This window comes from Schistosoma haematobium, chromosome 4, assembly GCF_000699445.3.
Source record: "Schistosoma haematobium chromosome 4, whole genome shotgun sequence".
NCBI lineage: Eukaryota > Metazoa > Platyhelminthes > Trematoda > Strigeidida > Schistosomatidae > Schistosoma > Schistosoma haematobium.
This window is the reverse complement of record NC_067199.1, coordinates 434,411-457,677: the sequence shown is the minus strand read 5'-3', so window position 1 is coordinate 457,677 and position 23,267 is coordinate 434,411. Positions and strand designations below refer to the sequence as shown.

General features: G+C 37.9%; 1 protein-coding gene across 1 annotated transcript in view; it reads right to left on the bottom strand.

Moving 5' to 3' along the window:
• The window catches only part of SLC7A5_5 (Large neutral amino acids transporter small subunit 1), a 36,977-nt gene extending 33,497 nt beyond the window's left edge, over positions 1–3,480 (bottom strand). Inside the window, exon 1 of the mRNA XM_035731072.2 lies at positions 3,444–3,480. The gene's annotated coding sequence lies outside the window, so the exon portion shown is untranslated. The remainder of the gene's footprint in view (positions 1–3,443) is intronic.
• Positions 3,481–23,267: the final 19,787 nt, after the last annotated feature.

Genomic DNA, 23,267 nt, shown 5'->3' with positions numbered 1-23,267 from the left:
TACCTACTTACTAGGGTTGAATGAGAGTCATAAGCCAGTGAAAGGAATTAGGATTGTGACTTACAGTAGACGGTTAGGTTTAGGAACTAGTTTTAAGGTTTTCATTACGAACTGATATAAGCTAAAATGCCAAAACGCTATTTAGTCAGAAAAGTGAGTTTCACCCCAAAATCCAAGACCTTGTAGTATCGGTTACTATTTTAAGCCCATATAACGTATTCTAACTTCTGAACAGGTTGGTTTATTCATTCTCCATGAGTCACGTTTTGACCTTGTTAATTATTCAACCCTGACTGCCTTTATATGAGCGTGTGTGAGTACATCTTATCCTACTCATCACATGTCTGTAGCTTATTTTTTGTGTGACTATAAATATTGATTAACGCTTGATTAAATGGAGTTGGCTCACACGCCTCCACCGTGCGTCACTTCGTTTCGCTGTAAGTTGGCTATCGGATGTAGTACATTTATGCTTGGTGTCATCTATCGTAGCCCAATCTGCTTAGCTGATGACTTTATTTTAGAGCACATTCATCTTTGGAGTGTAAATACCAGATGCTCGATAATAAGAGACTTTATGCACCTGATATTAGTTGGACTGAGATGACCACAGAAGGATCTATAGACTCCTTTAATAGTAGGTTCCTGATAACAATAATGGAGCATGCATTAGTGCAGCATGTATCCAAACCCACACGTTTTGGTGTTAACCAAGGTTCTTCTCTGTTGGACTTGGTAATCGCTCATGAGACTGAGGATATTGTCGACCTAAATATTATTCCACCGTTAGTGAATAGCGATAACGCTGTTTTGTCATTTGCGTTTAGAACTAGGGACATGTTATACGATCAGGTTACACCTCGCACAAATGTATGGAAAGCCAACATATCAGCCATTCAGGAATGCGCCACTAAGACAGATTGGTTTGTAGATACTAGCATATCAGTTGAAGAAGCATGGTCTGTACTTAAAGGTATGTTTAGCTTAGCTGCGTCCTCGTTCATACCATACCTGGTACCATGAAGACCGAATAACAGTTCACCATGGATAACTAAAACGGTCAGAAAACTCCTTAGAAAAAGGAGGAATCACTGAACTATGTTCATCTCTACTGGCTTAGAACAATACAGATCCAGTTATTGTAAGATTAGGAATGCCTGTAAAGCGTTAATAAGTAAGACTAGAGTATCATATGAAAAACAATTGGTTAGGGATTCTAGATATAGTCCGAAACGGTTATTCTCGTACATAAAAAGGCGAACTCAAAGAAGCGATGGAATTCCATCACTTTTGATACAAGAATATCCGTTAATCTTGACAAGAAATGATACCGAAAAAACTGAAGCTTTATCGGAATATTTCAGTAAAGTGTTTTCTATCGGTAAGGAGGAACGACAAACGATTAATTGTGATCGCGGCGGCTCTCTGATGTACCCTGTAGTCATTGAGAAAGGTACTGTTTTAAGGCTACTTCAGCATCTCAAACCTGATAAGTCCAGTGGTCCTGATGATATTCATCCTAGGATTATGAAAGCCATATCAAGTGTAATCGCTGAACCATTAGCGATACTGTTTGACATGTCTCTGGGACAGTCCAGACTGCCTAGAGCCTGGAAAGACGCTATAATATGTCCGGTGTATAAGGGTGGGAGTAGGGATTTAGTTAGTAACTATAGACCCGTTAGCTTAACTAGTGCAGTTGTAAAACTGATGGAGAAAATCATTCGGATATCCGTTCTAAACTATGTTGAAGGGCATAATCTTTTCTCCAGGGCACAACATGGTTTTCGGAAAAGCCTATCTTGCTTGACAAATCTTCTCATTGCAAGAGAAGATTGGGCTGCTGCAAAAGATCGGCATGTTCCTGTGAATGTGATTTTCATAGATCTAAGTAAGGCCTTCGATAAGGTCTCCCACTCTGGTCTTAAATTCAAACTGGAACGTTTTGGAATATATTATACAGTCGTGGGTTGGATAAGTAACTTTCTCCAGGACAGGAGACAAAGGGTAAGGGTTAACGGGGCTCTCTCCTCGTGGGTACCTGTAAAAAGTGGGGTTCCCCAAGGTACAATCCTAAGTCCTCTTCTCTTTTTACTTTATGTAAATAAATTGCCAACTGTAGCAAAACCATCCGTTCTACTCCTCGCTGATGACATAAAGATTTGGAGACCCATACATGGTATGTTGGATAGAATGGTATTACAGGATGATCTTAGCTCATTGGTGGCATGGTTAGATAGGTGGTCACTAGAAGTAAATCCTAATAAGAGTGTAATGATGCAGTTAAATAACTCTGATGAATCGTATGACTATACACTACGTGGATTCGTGCTACACAAAGTAAGAAACTATAAAGATTTAGGAGTCATATTAAGCAATGATCTCAAAACCACTAGTCACTGTAAGGCTGCTGCTGCGAAAGGCTATAGGGTATTATGGTCAATTCGTAGGTCTTTCCAGTATTTAGATGATGAAATGTTTAGATTACTATACCCGATTTATGTGCGACCACATTTAGAATACGGGATTCAAGCAGCGTGTCCTTGTTTCAAGTATGAAGCAGATATGCTAGAAAGAGTCCAACGACGAGCTACTAAGATGGTACAAGATCTATCTGGTCTATCATATGAAGACAGACTAAGACACCTTGACTTATTTCCGTTATCTTACCGTAGAATACGGGGTGATCTAATATTGGCTTATCGTATACTGAACAATGACCTTGGTATTAACATATCTTATCTCTTGCTTCCGTCTAGGACTGATCATTTGAGAGGACATTCGAAGGAAGTTCGAAAACTGAGACCAAATCGTTTACGTTTGGAGTTCCGTTTCTCGCACCGAGTAGTGAATTACTGGAATTCTCTACCGGAACACGTAATATAAGCACCTTCTGTTAACATATTGAAAACGAGATTGGACGTCCACAGTATTACAAACTGCAAGGATTAATATAGGTCGATAGACCTCCTATCCTTATTACTGAAGACTGAATAGGAGAATATAGTTATGACAAACTGATTTTGTAATTTATCTTCGATATTATTTGCAATTTTTTCGCTAATTCTCATAATCTGTACATTTGCTATGATTGACTGTAAACGTTTTGGCCCATCACATATGCGTATAAGACTAATCCTCTAAATTTTCCCCATAATTGGGAGATCGGGTCAGAAATTTCAAAAACCAAAACCAGATCGTTCGAGTTCAAAGTGTCATTCTCTCACCAAGCAGTTGAGTAGTAAGTGCAAAGATATACGATTCGTTTTAGTTCAATACAAGTTCTCATGTCAGCTGTATACAGCACGGTACAACGTTGTGCCGTTAAGTATATTAACTTGTTAAAAACTGACAGAAAAAAATGAAGTTATCTCAAACGCTTATGAATAAAAGGAGAAAACTAAATCTCTTATGAAATACGGTACGGGTATCTCGAAACTTACCTCTGGTTCCGCGAAAACCTGCACTAACTTTTAAAAAATAATGTAAATGTTAAATATGACAAATTGACTCAGTACAACAAACACTTACAAATCTCAAACTTTTCTGGGATGAACTAAATGATTTTTGACTACTAAGGATTGATTTGTAGGTTGTAAAAAAAGAGTCTAAGATAGAGAGAAGTCTAATAATGGTCACGGGTTTTTATGAATATAAGATGTGTGCTTTAAACAAAATGATGATTTTCAAATGATTAGGGACTATGAGTTGTCGTACTACTACTTAAACATTTTGAAGTACATAAATTTAGTGGTCAAATTGATATTCATTCTTGAATTATCACAGCTATGGCGGATTTAATCGCAAAATCATTTCCGACGTCATGTAGCGATAAATCCACGAAATAAATGGGTCTGTAAGTGTTCCACATTGATATTGGCCTCACTAGTTTTACTGTACACACCTTGGCTGAAGAAGCTCGATTACACATCCCCATCGGATCATTAGTGGGTATGGCTAGATACTCACCGCTTGCAACTACTAACTGCCATAAATCAAATGCTTCTCAACATATCGACATCCTTCCAAATACATCTTCGGACTCGTTTATGCACGACTTCTGAATTGACTGGATTGACATCCTTTGATTAGAAAAGGTGATACGGACAAATACGTTGTTCCTCATTAACTAACGCAAAATTACTAAATGAATCAGAACCAATCCCAGTACCTTCCTGTGAACATACTAATGTACACTACACTGTACAGAACATTTCTAAGGCAATTAGCACACTGAAACACTTCTAAACTGATGGACCAAATGGTATTCCGGCTAGCGTGCTAAAAATTGGAGGTGATGGTATGTGTCTTTTACTTATTAAACCATTTGCGATATCACTCTCCACAGCGTGTTACCCTACTTCCCGGAAAATTACACATATCATTCTCATGATTAAGACAGGAACTGAAGCAAATGTCGAAAACTATATGTCCATAAACATGACCTCAATGGTATCTAGAGTGATGGAAAAAGTAGTCCAACATCTAATTACTAACAATCTCATTTCAAACTCCCATGGGTTTCTTTGGTCTAGATCATGCGATACATTTCTTGTAGATTACCTGGACGATATCTTTGTAACCGAACAACAGACTCTTTGCATCGGTTCTATCCCTAGACTTTAAGAGATATTTTGTTAAGCTCCCACACAAAAGGCTTCCCGTCAACCTAAAGTTCTTCGGAATAAACAACCCACTATACTCGTGCTTTGCTCTGTTCTTAGCAGAAAGTAAACAATTAACTAGTGAAGAAATCCAGGGGAGTGTGTCAGATCCACTCTTATTATTATTATTATTATTATTATTATTATTCACAAACATCTTATGGGTACATAAGTGTTGTGAAGAAACCATTTCGGGTTTCTTCAAAAAATGCAATAATACACAATTTTCAATAACGTTAGCATTCTACTTGCCATATTTAAAAAAAATTTAGAGTAATAATAGTAGAATATTGATAATAATAAATCGGGTCTGTGTAATTGAGAATATTGAATTGAGTTTAAAGAAGGAAATGGAGAAAATAAGGGAATAGAAATAAAGAAGACGTGAAATACGCAAACAGTTTAATTGGCGTATTTATGAACATAAAACAAGAATAAACGACTATGTGCGTATCGTCAAATTAGTGACAAAAAATAATTAAGAAAAAATAACTTATTATTGCAGTAAGATATGACGCTAGAATAAATGTTTGTGCAGTCGTAATTTGGAGTGATGCGATGAAAGTCTCAATTGAGTGAAAAGGATAATGAAATATCAATATGTATGAGTCATATATGCACAGTGAAGATAAAACGGGTCTGAGAAGTTAATTTAACTGTAACACAAGTTACTGTCTTAACTGCAAACTTCGTAATCTTAAGAATATTTATTTAGAGGGAAAGAATGGAGTGAAAAGAAGTGAACACCTAGTGAAAAGTTTCATCAATGATAAGAATAATAATTGCGTAATGAATATCAACCTCAGAAGGAAACCAACAATTTAGAGAAAATAAAATAAAAATCCTTTAATGCACTCGGATAAATACCATGTAGATTTATGTAATAATATACAGTGTGAAACCGGATATTAGTATAAATATTTGTGCAATAATAATTAAGAATGATGCTATGAAAGTCACAATTAATTTCAAAGGACAGTCAGGAATTAAATATGTTAAGAAGGATAAGAAGATATAAAAGGAATATCTAATGTGTCGGGGAACAATAATGATATTAATACCAGTAATAATTATAGATACGAACATAAGCAGACTTCATATATTAAGATAAATAGAAATAAAATACACGTGAAAAGATTTAAAGGTTTCATTTTGCTTTTCAGGCAATTTAATGGATGACGGACCTTGTTTGTATAAATCATTGTTGAATACATTGATATTCAATAGGTGAAATAATCCACTTTCGGAAAGATCATCAAGGAGACTTTTGAACCGGGTTGTAGTTCAAAATACATTTTCTGTACAATAACAATCTCGATTCGATATTAATAAAGTTTATCATTATCAATTTGATCAGCATTCTAGCTTTGAATACTTGAGATGTAATGTGTTCAGAAAAGTTCAGACTGTTGCTGTATCTCAAACCCAGGTCACAAACAGTGTTGAGAGGTTTGAGTGTATGTGTCTGTACAGTCAGATTTAAGTTTAGGCAGCGACCAATGTGAATAAATCCACTTTTGTCAACATTAAGTGGCAAATTCCACGAAACAGCCCATTCGTACAACTTGTCTATTTCCTCTTGGATTACCGCTGAAATATAGCTTTATTTCGTAGGAGAAGAGAATGAATAAACTACTTTCAGTTCATCAGCAAAAAGGAAAGGCTTACTATACTGAAAAACGGAACACACGTCATTGATAAAAAGGAGAAAGAGTAATGGACTAACACACACTGGTTACATTCACAGGTTTAGGGTAGCAAGATCCAAAGCGAACGATTTGGCTACGTTCTTCTAAAAAAAAAAATTTTAGCTAAGATAAAAGGGGATTCTGTGTGCTAAATGAAGAGAGTTTTAAAAGAAGAAGTTTGTGTGAGACACTGCTGAAAGCCTTACTAAAGTCGAAGTAAAGAATTATCACTGACTGACCAACATCTCTTTTCTGGGTAATTTGATCAAAAAACTCCAGGTGCGATGTGAAACATGAGCGTTTAGTCATAAACCCATGTTGGAATGGGCTGATCAGACTAGCCGAAAAAAATGATAATAGCTGTTTGTGGATTATTTTTTCCATGGTTCTTGAGAGCACGGATGTCAAATAAATTGGCCTATAGTTAATAATATCACTACGTGGTCCTGTTTTGAATCTAGGGGTGATAAGGGATGTTTTCAATACAGATGGATAGGTACCATATTCCATAGATAGATTGAAAAGTTTCAAACAAAATAGTGGAAATTCTCTACTTCCATATTTCTCAAACGATGAAGGTATCCCGTCAGGTCCGCCATCACAAGACTTTTTCAGGGCAGCTATGGCCTGCTTGATGTTGGAGGGTGTAAAATCAATTTCCGACAGATGTCTGGATGTCAGCATTGGAAATGTAATGATGGAGCTTTCAGTTCCAGTCTTGTAGCACTGCGAGAAGTGCTTGCTGAATCGTTCGCATATAGTATTCGGGTCGTTAACAATGCTTCCGTTAACTATGAAGAATTTAGTCGTGCCAAGGGAATTTGACTTTACACGGGATTTAAAAAGCCGAAGTATTGATAATTCTGTGCTTTTACTACGTAGAGCTTTATTTTCTATATTCATAAAATACTTACGTTTAGATGAAGCATTTCTGTCGATTAATTTAAGTACACTCTGAAGTGCATACACATCATTCTGCTCGTAGTAGCGGCATTTTAATTTCCTCAGCTTTCTTTTAGAAGTATTTTGGCCCCTATTAGCACTATAAGCCACACGAACAATAACTGGAGCAGTGCAGTCAAGGCAATGTATCAGGTTGTGGTATAGATTGGAAAGCGCAATGTCAACATTATTTGTGGTAAAATAAGTTTCCCATGGTAAATATTGAATGAGAGTTCCAGTCCGTTTCCATGTTTGTTGATCAAAATGTCTGCTCTGGCACATCATTGAAGCTTTAGAGTTCAATTGTATGGCGTTTAAAGAGTTAATGATACTCAATACAACTCTATGGTCACTCATAAAAAACTCATGACTGGTATGCACTGAGATAGAGTATATGTTGATTATGAACTTTAAATCAAGTGTATTATTCCTCCTGGTTGGTTTTCGGACTTGCTGAACCCATCCACAAATTTCTAACGTTTCAACTAGCTTGTTATATCGATCTGGTACCGGAGTCAAGTCCCATGTAATTTTTGGCAGATTAAAATCACCTCCGATGATTTTAAAAGTATGCGGTTGGTGCGAAGCAATGGAAAAGATGTTTGTTAGTAATCTATCAAACTTAGTATCCACATAAGGTGGTCTATATATGCATCCCACCAGTATATAATTTTGGGATCCACAGTTTACAGTAACCCAAGTGGAGTCGTCTATAGCATCAAGGGATTTATCCTCAAATTTGCATGCTTGAATGTCTGAACGGACATAGATAATTGTACCGCCTCCTATTCCATAACATCTATCGGTTCTAAAGAAAACGTAGTTATCTACATTCAAGGAATGATCGGATATAGATGAATTACACCACGTTTCCGTAATAAGTACAATGGTTGGATTTACAAGGAATAAAAGAGTTGTAAGATGAATAATTTTATTGGACAGAGAGCGGGCATTGAACGAAAGAATAAGAAACTCAGAATTATCATAGTGAAGCAGGTTAGAGTATAAATCGCAATTGGTAGTTCCATGAATACTCGTAGGATTAGCTAAGGCAAGAGTTGTGTTGCGAGGGGAAATAAGTTCAACCACTTTGTCATCATGTGAAATATGTTTACCGTTGCCGGCAGTAAAGCCGTATATACGTATATAAACGATATATGAAGCGACATAAAATTTGGGAAACCATACTTATATGCTGATGATCTCAAAATAGTATACAGCTATAAGCCTGAGACTCTAAGCGAAAGTGTATCCCAGATCCAAAAGGATCTCAATAACTTAGCTATATGGAGTGAGAAATGGCAAATACCATTTAACCTCAACAAGTGCGGGATCACGCACTTTGGAAAACATCCCTATAAACCGCAACTTCACTTAAATGAAAGTATAGTTCAAACACTCAAATCAGTACACGATCTAGGAATTTATTACACAGGAAGCCTGAAGCTTGAAGAACATGCCCCCTCTGTTATTTCTAAATCTAGACTGCTAATTGGTTTCATAATGAGAAATTTCTTCACAAAAGAAGCTAAGCTTACTCTCTACAAAATATGTGTACGGCCTTCCCTTGAATACTGCTCTTTTGTCTTCTCTAATATGAATATGACAGAAAAGATAAGGGTAGAAGATGTTCAAGGACGCTTCACACGCCAACTGCTAGGATGTAACTCGAATCTCGACCAGGGGATCCCACCTCATCAATGTTGGTAAATAAAAAAATCCTACAACACAAATGGTTTATTTGGAAAGGAAGAGAATAAAGAAATACGGTATATAGGAGTGACCGACTGCTTCATGTGCTAGACTCATTAGGTGCATCGGTCAGTAAGTCAGTCACAACTTAGGACATGGGACGTTTGTACATCGGTTCAAGTTCACACACTCAAATAACACAAAGGAATGAAATTATCAGTCCGAATCCCAGAATGTTAAGGATGAAACATCACTGGTGGAGATTGAAAGATCAAGGGTTAGTATATGACTCGCGAAAATATAAACTAGGAAAACAAAAACCAAAACTTTTCAAGAGATTGAGGGGCTCAGAAGTTACGGGAAAATAAATCATGAATTCATCAGTCACTTTGTGTTAATTACGCTTGACCTCGAGGATATTCAGTTCAATCATATTTCACAGACACTACAGATCGTTTTGATATTCCTTACTAAGATAAAATATGCTAAACAACCTGTTTCCTATATCTCACGGAAGGTCTCCAGGTAACCTAATGCAATCCGAACTTCGAAATTAATTGAATTTTAAGTCCTTTGGGGTAGTTGACTTTATCCTCTATCCGCATATTTTTCGGTAGTGAATCTCACGTTTTACAGATTGCAGCCACGAAGGACACATTTCGAAGAAGCTAATGACATTTCCTATGAGTCTAACATCTCATAAGAATCAGTCATTTTTCTTTTCAACAATTGGCTTGTATCTCTTCTGAGCACTTAGTCTCTGGGTGCAACCGCCATCAAATTACCTACAAACGGACATTTCTCTGCTAGTCATAGCATGAGAACGGCAGCACATATCGTAAGCTTTGTTTTAACAGTTTTCAGAATTGTTGTTATAATAACAGTAATAATATATTTCTGCATGAGCAGGCACACATCATTTTTACAGGCATGGTCTACAAATTATAACATTTGTTGGCTTGTAACAGCTTAGGTTGGTTGGTTAAGAGTTGACCCCAAACAACCAAGCATATGCCAAAACAGTATTGTTCAAGTATTCATTCACTTCCTTGTTTTGTATAAGCGTTATATTCCCTATTATCTTATATTGAATGTTGAGAGCCTTTGTTTGTCTGAACAGATAATCCCACGCTCCACTGTGACTGCGCTAAGATCGAAATAAAGACCTATTCACTACTTGTCTGGTTTCTTCTATCAATAGCACGAGGGTTACCTATAGACACGAAATTGGTGAGCCCTTTTGAATACAAATTTAACCTCATTTTTGTTATTAATATTATATTTTTTGTACTCAATCGTAAGAGTAGACCTGATTATCCGTAAACTAAGTTGGATATATAAATAGTTTTTTTCTTTTTTTTTAATTACCTTAAGTTATTCGTGTTATAGAAACCATTTTTTCGTGCTAACTTTATTGCTATATTTGTCACATACCTCATGTCAGACTCAATAGAAACCCATAATCTGGATGATTTGTCACCAGTGGAGATAGACACTGTTATGACTACGAAATCCCGACTTCCAGAATTTGATCGTAGTGATCCTGAGTTGTGGTTTGCTCAACTAGAGCATTATTTCACGAGACACAATATCAAATCTGAAGGGATTCGCTATAGAGATTTGTGTTCTATCCTTCCTCTTTCAGTTGCCAAAGAAGTCCGTGACTTGATTTTAGATCCACCATCACCACAACCATACACCATCTTAAGACGAGAGATAATGAACCGTTTATCATTATCAGATAGTCAAAGAATTCAAAGACTTTTTCAAGGTGAAACACTAGGTGATCGGTCGCCGTCACAGTTTTTACGTCACCTCCAAGTCTTAGTGGGTGATAACACAGTGGATGAAGCAGTCCTAAAACAAGGATGGATACAAGCTCTCCCATGCTACGTCCAACACTGTTTGGATGCACAAGATCCTGAAACCTCATTATCTCATTTAGCGCGTATAGCCGACAGAATAATGGAAAGAGGTCCTCCAACTGGATCAGGCACAATAAATCACACACAAAAAGTAGAATCAGCAAAAGACCCCGTAATAGAAGGACTCATTGCGAGTGTTAAGAGTCTCACTGAGGCTGTCACCAGAATGCAAATGGGTCATAGAAACAGGAGCAGGTCACCACAACGACCACGATCCAAGTCACAAAACAGGTCACAAATGTCCAGACAATCTGGGCAGTTTTGTTGGTACCACTGGAAGTTTGGTGTCAACTCAACCAAGTGCATGCAACCATGCGCCTGGCCTAAGCATAATCCTAAGGCAGCGGGAAACGAGTAACCCCTCCCCAGGTCGCGACGACTGAGGAGGGGCGCCTAAACAGTCGCTTGTTTTATGTTAGAGACAGAAACTCTGGCTTGAATTTCTTGGTGGATACTGGCGCTGCTCTTAGCATCATCCCTCAAAATAAAACTGAGATTAGTCGAGAAACATCATCAATTACACTTCAAGCTGCAAATAAAACTAAAATCGCGACATTTGGGCAGAAAACTTTAACCCTAGATTTGGGGTTCAGGAGGCAATTCCCTTGGGTTTTCACGGTAGCCGACTTAGATCTGGCAATACTGGGGATGGACTTTCTAGAGAGATACGAATTTCTAGTTGACACCAAGAAACGGCGATTAACACTAAAAGAAACTTCGTATTACACAAAAGGCAAAGAAAGTCACATCAGCTCTCTTAACTTGATTCAAACTCCCCAGTAACAACAGCGAAATTCCAAGATATACTCGCGGAATTTCCAAACTTAACTAAACCAAACCCACAGCCTTCTAAAGACAAACTAAAAGTAAGTCACACTATCAAAACCGAAGGTGCACCGGTTTTTGCAAAACCCAGGAGACTAGCACCAGATAAGCTCAAAATCGCTAGGGCTGAGTTTGATTATATGCTACAATTGGGTATTATCCGTCCCTCTGATAGTCAATGGGCATCCCCTTTGCATATGGTCCCAAAGAAGAATGAAGGTGACTGGCGACCGTGCGGGGATTACAGAGCCCTCAACCGTCAAACCGTACCAGATAGGTACCCAATACCTCATATCCAAGATTTCACAAACGGTTTACAGGGTATGAACATATTCACTAAAATTGATTTAGTCAGGGCATATCACAATATCCCGGTGGCTGATGAAGATATTCCCAAGACAGCTATTACTACACCCTTTGGCTTATTCGAGTTTGTACGCATGCCATTCGGCCTGAGAAATGCGGCACAGACATTTCAAAGATTCATAGATAACCTACTTCGAGATATGCCATTTGCGCAGGGGTATATAGACGACTTGTTAATTGCCAGCCCCGATTTGCAATCACATGAACAGCATGTACAAGCAGTGTTGAAAAGACTGGATGAACATGGAATAAACATACATCAAAGTAAGTGTGTTTTCGGTGTTCAAACTTTAGAATTTCTCGGTCACACAATAAGCCCAGAAGGGATTAAACCTATCAAAAAAGAAGTGGATACCATCAAACAATACCCCATACCCAGTTCTCTAACACAACTGAGAAGTTTTCTAGGTCTAATTAACTTTTATCGCAGATTCATACCAGGTTGTGCACAATTAATGCAACCTTTGACAGATTCACTTAAAGGAAAACCAAAAGAATTCAAACTGTCTTCTGACGCCATCGAAGCTATTAAACAGCTTAAAGATAAACTGGCTCAAGCAACTACGTTGATATATCCGAATTCTCTTTCCCCACTTGCTTTGATGGTGGATGCTTCAGATAAAGCAGTAGGCGGTACCCTTAACCAACTGGTTAAAAACGCCTGGAAACCAATTGCTTTCTTCTCGAAAAGACTCGCTCCAGCCGAAACAAGGTATTCTACCTTCGGGCGAGAACTTCTTGCAATCTACCTGACCATTAAACACTTCCGACACATGTTAGAAGGTAGGGAATTTCTAGTCTTTACGGATCACAAACCACTGACGAATGCATTAAAAGCGAGAGCCGATAAATACTCACCTCGAGAAGTCCGACACCTTGACTATATATCACAGTTCACAAGCGATATCCGACATGTCAAAGGTCAGGACAATCAGGCGGCAGATGCTTTATCCAGACTAGAAATGAACGTGCTACAGCAGTCTACAGTAAACTTCGAAACGTTGAGACACGAACAAGAGCAGGACCTAGAATTACAAAACCTACTTAAAACAAACAATTCAAGTCTTAATTTAAAACAATTCCCATCACCTATCGATGGTATTCTAATTTATTGTGACACGACCAAGGCAATGCCGCGACCTTTCGTTCCCAAAAATATGCGAAAGTTGATATATGATAACTTTCATTCTTTGTCTCATCCTGGCGCGAAAGCTTCAACAAAACTAATCAATGCCAGATATATATGGCCGAATTTACAGAAGGATGTACACAAATGGGTTAGAGAGTGTTCAGCATGTCAACAACCAAAGATTAATCGTCACACAAATTCACCCATAGGTGTTTTCTCGCAACCAGATGCACGTTTTGCCCATGTGCATATCGACTTGGTAGGTCCTTTACCACGTTCAAACGGTTTTAATCATCTGTTCACATGCATAGATCGATTTACCAGATTCCCTATAGCCATCCCGATAGCGGACATCACAGCGGAAACAGTAGCCAAAGTTTTCATGCAGAACTGGGTAACCATTTTTGGTACACCCATAACAATAACGACGGATAGAGGAGCGCAATTCGAATCCGAACTATTTAATAACTTGGCTAAACTTCTAGGCTCCAATAGGATACGCTGCACTGCATATCATCCTCAGGCTAATGGGATGGTAGAACGTTTTCACCGTCAGCTAAAAACCGCCCTTATATCTCACTCAAACCCCAATCAGTGGACAGAATTCCTACCGTTAGTTATGTTGAGAATACGAACATCTGTCAAAACTGACGCACAGTGTTCAGCTGCGGAACTGGTTTTCGGAACAACTCTGAGACTACCAGGTGAATTTATTAACCCTAATACTAACAGTCAAAAACTTAATTTAGAAAATTATGTAGATCAACTACGGGACCACATGTCTAAAATTAAGCCGATTAATACTCGTGAACAATCGCGCGCCGTATATATACCTAAAGACCTAAGCAATTGCACGCACGTCTGGATAAGATGTGACAAAATAAAAGCACCACTCAGTCCTCCATTTGAAGGTCCTTTCAAAGTCGTCTCAAGAAAATCTAAATATTTCGTGATAGAAAAACATGGAAACATCGACACAGTAAGTATTGATAGGCTAAAGCCGGCTTATCTAGATCATGAACCACCATACGTGTTGTTAGATCGTTTAACTGACAAATCCATTACGGAATCGAAATGTAAAGATAATAAATCTTTACAAATGACTAAAACGGTTCGCTGGGCACATCCAATTAGTCAGTCAAGGATGTTGACAGTTTCGGCTGCAGGATAAAATCTAACCACGCAGCTAATCACACCCTGCATCTACTTAAAAATAATTTTTTCACCTCATTCCGTCTCACCGACAACTCCCCAGACCTTTTACCTTTGATATATACGTGTTATGTTAAATATTTTTTTTAAAATACTGGACACATAAGCTAGGTATTCCGCAACGATGGCTGAGGATTTTAATCAAACTCATACAACTAACACTGGCAAATACAACGAATTCAAAAAGCAACCCAGGAGAGTTTTATAATTTCTTTTTCTGGTTAATTAACTATGTTGGCTGTACTTCTTATATATTTATATACATTTTTCACGTAGACTGGCTATACATATATACCATATGAACTACTTCTAAAAGTTTTCGGCTGAGGATATGTTTAGTAGCTTGATACGATTAATACTACCATTAATAAGTAGTTTTCTAGACAAAACATTTTGGATTAAACCATAGTCAAGTACTTATTAAAGTTCTCATCATTTTTTTCATGTTTAGGAAACTTACGTAATGACTTAACCAGTTTCCCTGCAGCATGCTTTTTAGTGTGATCATATAACCCATCTTTATTGGCAATATTCAGAATTTTTTTAATTTCTGACATTTAAGAATCAATAACCGTGAAGATATAGTACAGTGCGTTACTGTAAGGTTACTATGTCAGCCGCATTGATTCCACATACCTAATTTTAAACAACTTATAAGGGAACTGTTTAGTAATCATAACATTGAACTGACAATATGAATATCACGACTATGCTAACGTTAAACCAATTATTATTAGTGGCCCATACAAAGTCCTGGAACTTAACATTAGCGTTATAAAAAAGACATTTTATGTCAATAACTGATATATATATATATATATTCGTTAGTTTAAATATAACGTAAAATGGAAATTTACTAAACTTGTAGTTTTTTTTCTATAGTGATAATATTCATGTAAACAAAGAACTTATACTTTTCCAATATGGCACTTTGATATATCAATCTGTCCTCTTGTCATTTTTTCTCTCATACGTGCGCGACTTACGGGCAACAAACATCGTATTGAAGGTGGGCCTGGTGAACAAAAACGCAGGCTCCACACGCACTCGAACCTCTGCCCTCCTGAATGCTAGACCGCGTGCTTAGCCATTAAGCCACATCAGACCACGGAGAAAGTGACTTCAATATTTCCTTACACCAATTAATCACTCATAATACTAATGAGTAATAGGACTTACACACTTCTGAGGTGCAAACCAATTCGTTACTTGGATGAATTGACGAAATATTGCTTCAATATAGTCATGCATACCTAAATCAAACAAGAAAAGGGTATTTGACACAACTGTACTTGATCCGCATACTCTACACAATGTTTTTTTTGCTTCTTAACCGTATATTCCTTTCCTTTTCGTGGAGTATTCTGATGCACCCTTGGTTACGCACCTAGTTGTAGAACGCGGTCGTCACAGGCTCAAGGTCACGCGTTTGATCGATTTTGTTAAAGAGTCCAACTTCTAGCAAGTTTACCCTTTTACATATATGCATTACAAAAGAGTATTTTTTTTTGTTTTCATGGTTTTTCGTGCACAAGATATCTACACTATGTCTATTCTCTTCCAGAATACCAATCCGTTCTGGAGACCAAGCACTTACATGGAACCGAACAACTATCAATTACATTTATGTATTTCCATTTTGTATCTTATTATTTTATGCAGGCAGTGGAGCAGTTCTTCAGGTTTTGCTTGATTTTCACCATTACCTTTGAAGTAGATTCTTCTTTACTTTTTACTTGAGGGCGACTCAAGAGGCAGGTGAGTAAACACCTGATAGCCGGTCTGAGCACGGAAAAATCGTACCTCACCAACATGGTGTTGGGTAGCCCGCTCGCGGCACTTCCTCAGATATTCTTATCCCACATTCTCACACTTTCTCTTGAAAGCACGCAGCAGACCGTCGTCGATAGTTGTAGAAGAAATCACATGCTACAAAATAAGATGACAAGCTAGCAAAGAAGAGACATCCATGGACTATCGTTGACAGCGTCAGTCGTCACTGATTGTAAGTCAAACAGTGAGGGAGTTGATAATTTTCCCTTGGGATGAGAAATAGAACTAAGGTGTTTTCGATAGATAGGTTAATCGAACCGACGTTCCTACGGAAGTCGATTCTAGGGGGAAGCTAATGTAACAGCTTAGGTTGGTTGGTTAAGAGTTGACCCCAAACAACCAAGCATATGCCAAAACAGTATTGTTCAAGTATTCATTCACTTCCTTGTTTTGTATAAGCGTTATATTCCCTATTATCTTATATTGAATGTTGAGAGCCTTTGTTTGTCTGAACAGATAATCCCACGCTCCACTGTGACTGCGCTAAGATCGAAATAAAGACCTATTCACTACTTGTCTGGTTTCTTCTATCAATAGCACGAGGGTTACCTATAGACACGAAAGGCTCACAGCATGCTTCCCAACTTATTAAGTTTATAATTCTTGTAAAGTAGACTCGTAGAGCGCTCGCTGTAAACTACGACATTGAAGAGACGCTTACGTCAAGTTTGTTCCAGACGTCAGAAGTTCCATAGCTGTGTATTCAGAGCAAGATTCTAAAGAAGAAAGTGAAACAGAAGAGCAGCAAAGCACTTGGATATGAAAGCCAAACTTTGCTTAACAATGTGTAGTAGAACAGACAGAGGTATAATAAATTAGATTAAATTCATATTATCTCTCGTTGGAGTGAAATGAAGTCAGAGGCTCTATATAAGAGAATGTACTAATAAAGGGCAATGAGTTGTGATGCTTAAGAAGTTGGAGTAAGCTCACATGAAGGAAGGGAAGCCAAGGTTGACACACGGAAAGCGGTTTATTAGAAGAGAGTGTGCGTATAGAGGGTAAAGAGTTGATGTGGGATCCAAACTACGGTTTGAAATGCTGAATGGCCTTCCAGACATGAGCCCTTGCCCGTCAAAATCAAAACAAGTAATCGGGTAAATAGCGGTTCTATAATTCATAATAAATTTAATGTAAATCGTTACCTAAACAAATATTAACACACGGCTATTCAACCAATAATTGTTCAGTCAATCAAATCTAAATTACAATAAATGAAGAAGTTGATAAAAGATGAGAGAAAAATACCAGTCACAACAAATGAACGTTATTCTATCCTGACTGGATAGAACACACACAAAAGGAGGATCAAATCCATATGGCTGCCGCCAAGTATAAGTGTCAAGTAAAACAACATAGGTGCAGTTCGTGAAGAAACAAAAAAACTCAGTGAAGGCGTAACAAAACTAAAAACCACAATAAAATACCGATATTAACAATTCAAATGTAATCGAAAAACTAACAATGTTCAATTAAAGGGATCAATCGGAAGAAAGTGCAAGTATATAAATAGAAGGATTTTCACACACCCACACACAAAATTAAAAACGGATATTAAATTGAGAATATTAATAACCATTTATTGTGATGTCTAACCTTTTTCTTTCTTATCCATCTGATGCCAGTCAAGCAATCCTAGTGTAAAAGTACGAGTCAGCATGTTATAGGTTGTCTTATTAAAATAGCTAATCCTGCATAAAATTGGAAACATGAGTCAGATTGGTGATCGTAGGAAGACAATCTATATCACAGATTGATTGACTCGTTCCCAATCATGAAGAGCCTGATACATACAAAATGTTCTGCCCCAAAAACATGGGTGGATTGAAGTCATTGCCCTCATCATCAATACTTACTGGTCAGTAACTCCACCCTCCCTCCTTTTGTGATGTTAGGCTCATTTAAGCTTATTTTTGGATACATATATCATACCTCACTCCGTGCTCTGTGTTTCACATCCTGTTGTGAAACGCTGTTTCTATAAGTACCATTTTACAAGTTTATCAGGCAGTTACAAGTTATGGACTGTGGATAAGGCATTGATGCAGTGCTTTAACTGACTATAGCAAAAAGTATAGTATGCCAATCAGAGTATAAGCATTAAGAAGGGTATAAGGTAGGATAGTTGTGTTACCAAAGTAGGCGGAAAAGTATAGAAGTATGTGAGTTGTAGATAAGGTAACGAGTGGAGAAATAGTATTAATGGCAAGTCAACATAGTGTACTGGGGAGTTAAAAGCTGATAAAGAATAAACAAGGAGGAACTCACACTAACTTGGTGCTGATGTTATTTTGTGTTGTCATAACCAGTTGGTGGGTAACAGGCTCCACTGGTAGTAGGCAGACGATTGTGCGGTTCTCTTGACTTTTTAGGGTAGTAGTAGTGAGCGTCTCCTAGCGACCGAGTATCGATAGGTCCAGTGAGTTACCTGTCTACTTCGAGTAAAAAAACTATGGGGGATAAAGTATCTAATACAACTACTAAGTAGGAAAATAGGGCGTATTGGCCACTACATGTAGCGAGCCTGGGATGTCTGAGTGTGGCGCGGATGCATTCGTTTGCGTTAGATCTGTGCAAGTGAGGACTTGATCAATAAGTCTTACGAACGTATGTAATTCATCTGTCATGCTATTTCAGAAGGAAGAATGTTCCATATTAATGCATTCTTAATGAGAAAGAAGTTTTCCCGAGTTTTCGATTTATATTTCTCAACTTTGACCGTGGATACTTTGTTTCGAAGGTCATATTCTTGTGTGTCTTGGGCAACAGCTATGTTGCATGTGTAATAATTAAGGTTTTTGAGTAGTTTGAGATAGAGAATCGAATCGGACCTTAGCCATCTTTACCAAAGTGGTCCTAGTCCTAAGATTTGGCATCGGGAGCTGTATTTTATGAGTGAATCGTTCTTAAGTATTCTATGAGTAAAATCTTGTTGTATTCTTTCCGCCTTAAGTATATTGGATAGGCATAGATTGGAAAAAAAGAACGATCAGTATTCAACGATAGGTCTCACACAAACTTTATAAAGAATGATATTACATTTATTTTGAAAGAAATTACGGAGAATAAATCCAAGCAACTTCCGCATTTTGATGCTTTAGTTGAGGCATGTTCAGAGAAATTAAGACTGTGTGAGTCACGAACTTGTGGTATTGATGCTGATTTATCATGCAAAATACCTTAATAAATCGTGTTTAGAACGTTGAATTGGTTTCACTTCCTACCCAGTAATCCTATTACAAGCAAAGTAGACAGTTCGCTTAGATACTAAGGCTACTAAAATATGCTCTTTTCGTGTCTATAGGTAACCCTCGTGCTATTGATAGAAGAAACCAGACAAGTAGTGAATAGGTCTTTATTTCGATCTTAGCGCAGTCACAGTGGAGCGTGGGATTATCTGTTCAGACAAACAAAGGCTCTCAACATTCAATATAAGATAATAGGGAATATAACGCTTATACAAAACAAGGAAGTGAATGAATACTTGAACAATACTGTTTTGGCATATGCTTGGTTGTTTGGGGTCAACTCTTAACCAACCAACCTAAGCTGTTACACTCTAATAGTTTCGACAAAAAGAGGAGACTGCCGATTGTGCATCATAATACTGTTTTTAGCACTATATTTTATAACTGCACATAATCTCATACTCTCAGCTTCTTTCTAAACCACCTCTGCTTGTCAGCTGTTTATCCACTCATACGTTATTCACACTTATTTTCTTTAACCCATTAGAATGCTCTTGCCTAATTAATACATCAATAAAAGAGAATTAGACTGAGTAGTCATACCTTAAATTTTCCTTCATGAACATTGTCTGCTGTGCCTGGAGTCCGTTCTTTTACTCGCTCCCTTTTTCAGCTCCCTTGAGATATGGAACGGGTGACTTCATCCTGCACCATCTTTAAAGCCTCAGATATTCCGAAGGGATATAAAGTTGTGGTTTCTAGAAGCTCCCACCTTTAATGGATCTATTCTCGACCATCAGCTGCACGTCGCCGACGAAATATATCTTTGAACCTTCTCGCTTCTGACTTTTGATGTCACCAGGTGGGCACGATTCATAATAGGTGTTACTGGTTAAAGGATTGTCAAACTCCAAATACTTATTGCGTCTTTAAGATATAATGAATCTCTGAGGCCATTCGGAATCTTTGTCTCGGGAGAAAAACTATGAGTGTCCTTAATTTATTCATCACTGAGAACGTTGAAACCGTTGTTTCAGAAGCTCTGTGGCAGGTTGAGAAACAGCATTTTCTGGTCTCTGAAACTTCATAAATGTGTATGTAGTATTACTTTCAGACAGGAACTTCATGTATTTGTGTAATTCTGGTCTAAGTCGGTATTAGTATACTTATCTACGTTACCAGAATGGTAGAGCTGTCTCAAAATTTTTTACTTTCCATGATGTGACTGCCTAGTCAGTCAGACCTTACGTGAAAGTTACATCACTATTATTACCAACTTGTCATTTCATGACGGTCAGTGGTTGCTGCTAAGGATTTCTGCAGAATACATTTACGTTGAAAAAATAGCATATTTAGTATGAAAAGTGAGAGGTTTGACGACCACGACCGAATAGTTCAGCCATGCCTTCTCGATTACTCTTTCCCACTTTCACCGTTTTTGACCTCTTGGTATTGAATGTCGAATGTATATCCTCTCAATTCCTATGTACTCATCTTCCAAGGTCGTGTGGCCATGATCCAGTGCCATTACGTATATCTTGTGAATTTGTTATATCACTTTCCCTGAACTTTTTTCCTATATCGTTTGCCTTTAGAGGTTGAATTGTTTCATTTTTGGTCCTAGTAACACTTTTGGTTTGTTCCCCACATCTAGTGGAGCAAAAGTTAAACCCAGGCTCCTCGATAATAAGTTCTCCCATAATCATATGCTAGTTGAACCTATCAAAGACGGTGAAAGTGGGAAAGGGGAGGGTGGAGTTACTGACCAGCAAGTAATACATGCTGACTCGGTCTTTTACATTAAGATTGTGCAATATGCATCGGGTGAGAATAATAAGACATCAAATTTAATAGTCACTAGTTTACTTAACACTTTACATTCTTCATTCACTCTCTGTTCTAATAAACAGCTTTCTTTGTTCCAGCCCTGACTTCCGTTCCTTCATTGAACTTACTTCACCTCGGTAAATATCACAACTCATTGTTCTTTACTACTGCATTCTCTCATCTGGAGACTCTGGTCATATTTCACTTAAGCTACAAGAGCTAGTATGAATTATAATCTAATAATTTATCATACTTCTGTCTGTCCCACCATGAAATGCTAATCTTTTTTATCGTTCCTATCCAAGTGCCTTGCTGCTCCTCGGTTTTTCTTTTTGTTGAGGATCTTGCTCTGTTTGCACAGCAATGGATTTTCTGGCATCTGGAACAAGCTGAACGTACGTGTTTTTCCGAAGGTCATGGTTCACACCAAGCGCTGTTCAAGTCTACTTTACAACAATTATAAACTCAAAAAGTTGCACTGCTTAAATACTATATCTGAATGAATGAACTGATATTCACTTTTATAGACTATATTTACTTAACATGCATACTGTGAAACAATAAATGTTGTAATTTGTAGATCATGCCTGTAAAAATGGCATTTACCTGCCGCTATAGAAATATATATATTATTATTACTATTATTAAAATTAATGTGATCAGCATTCAGTGTCGAAACCTTACAGAGTTGTTGATTTTGGTGATTTATTTACAGCTACATTCGCCAAGACTGAGTTGCAACAACTCACTAACAACAGGTGTTAGAGTTTCCAACGATTGGATGTGTCACCTTTTAAAGGGCAACCTACAGCAGGTAGACGTCTCATTCCACCCTCAACTTGATGTATGCGCTCATTGAGATTTCTTATTCCGTCATGCAAGCTGGTTCACTTTACATAATTTTCAAATGAGGTTTCAAGTCAACGTTCATTGATTAACTTACTTCATACATAAATAATGGACCTATCAGGTTCACAGTAAACTTCACTTCATCTCAGGTTACTGAATGTTTTATGGGAGTCCCTCAGTCTTCAGCAGTATAATCTCCTTTTTCCTAGTCCGCATAAATGATCTCCATTAACAAGTATCGCTTGATTCATTGAGCTTCGCTGACGATGTGAAACTTCGTGGAGAAGCTTGAAACCAAGATGATAAGATGTCACTTCAGGAGGTTATGACCTGACTTCAAAGTTGGGCGGATAATGACCGACTTTATTTTTGGCACTTAGACGTATAGAGTATTCCATCCGAGGCGTGTTTCAGATAACAAATGCAACTTACGTAACTCCCTCTAGAGATATCCGAAGTTGAAAAAGATCTAGAAGTTCAAGTACTCCACGATCTAAAGTCTCGCGTTAACTGCGACAAAAGTGCCTCTCGGGCAAACCTTGGATTGGTAATGTTGAAACTCATTTTCGATCAGTTAGACTGTCGAACTTTCCATTTGGTCCTAAACAGTTTTGCTCGACCGCACGTAGAGTTTGAAAATAGTGTTCCCTCCCTCTCTCTGAAAGGGTGAGAGTACACTGTGACGTAACCAATGCCGAGCCACGAAATCAGTCTGAGGATCCAAATTAAAAGGTTATGAAGAGCACCTCGAATCTCTGAATCCTTACCCATTCGTTTGTAGGCATCTCAGCGGTGACCTTAAAACGAGTTATAGCATTCTAACCACTCCTGCACACCCCCTCAAACACCCCCATAGGTTCGGTCTCAACACAAATCTTAGCGTGACACCCAGAAATTAGAGGTACAACACGATATGACGAACTGTAGGCATACCATCCACTCCTTAAGAATAGAATTCGCTGCTGGTTGAGCAAGTGCGAATGACGTCCTAGTAGCACTTTAAGAGTAAACTTGGTATATTCCTTTTTTTGATTGCGATCATGAATCAATTAATGTTAGACCACCGTCGGAAACCCGAAAGCACTGGACGGCCGATTCGTCCTAGTATGGGACTCCTCAGCAGTGCG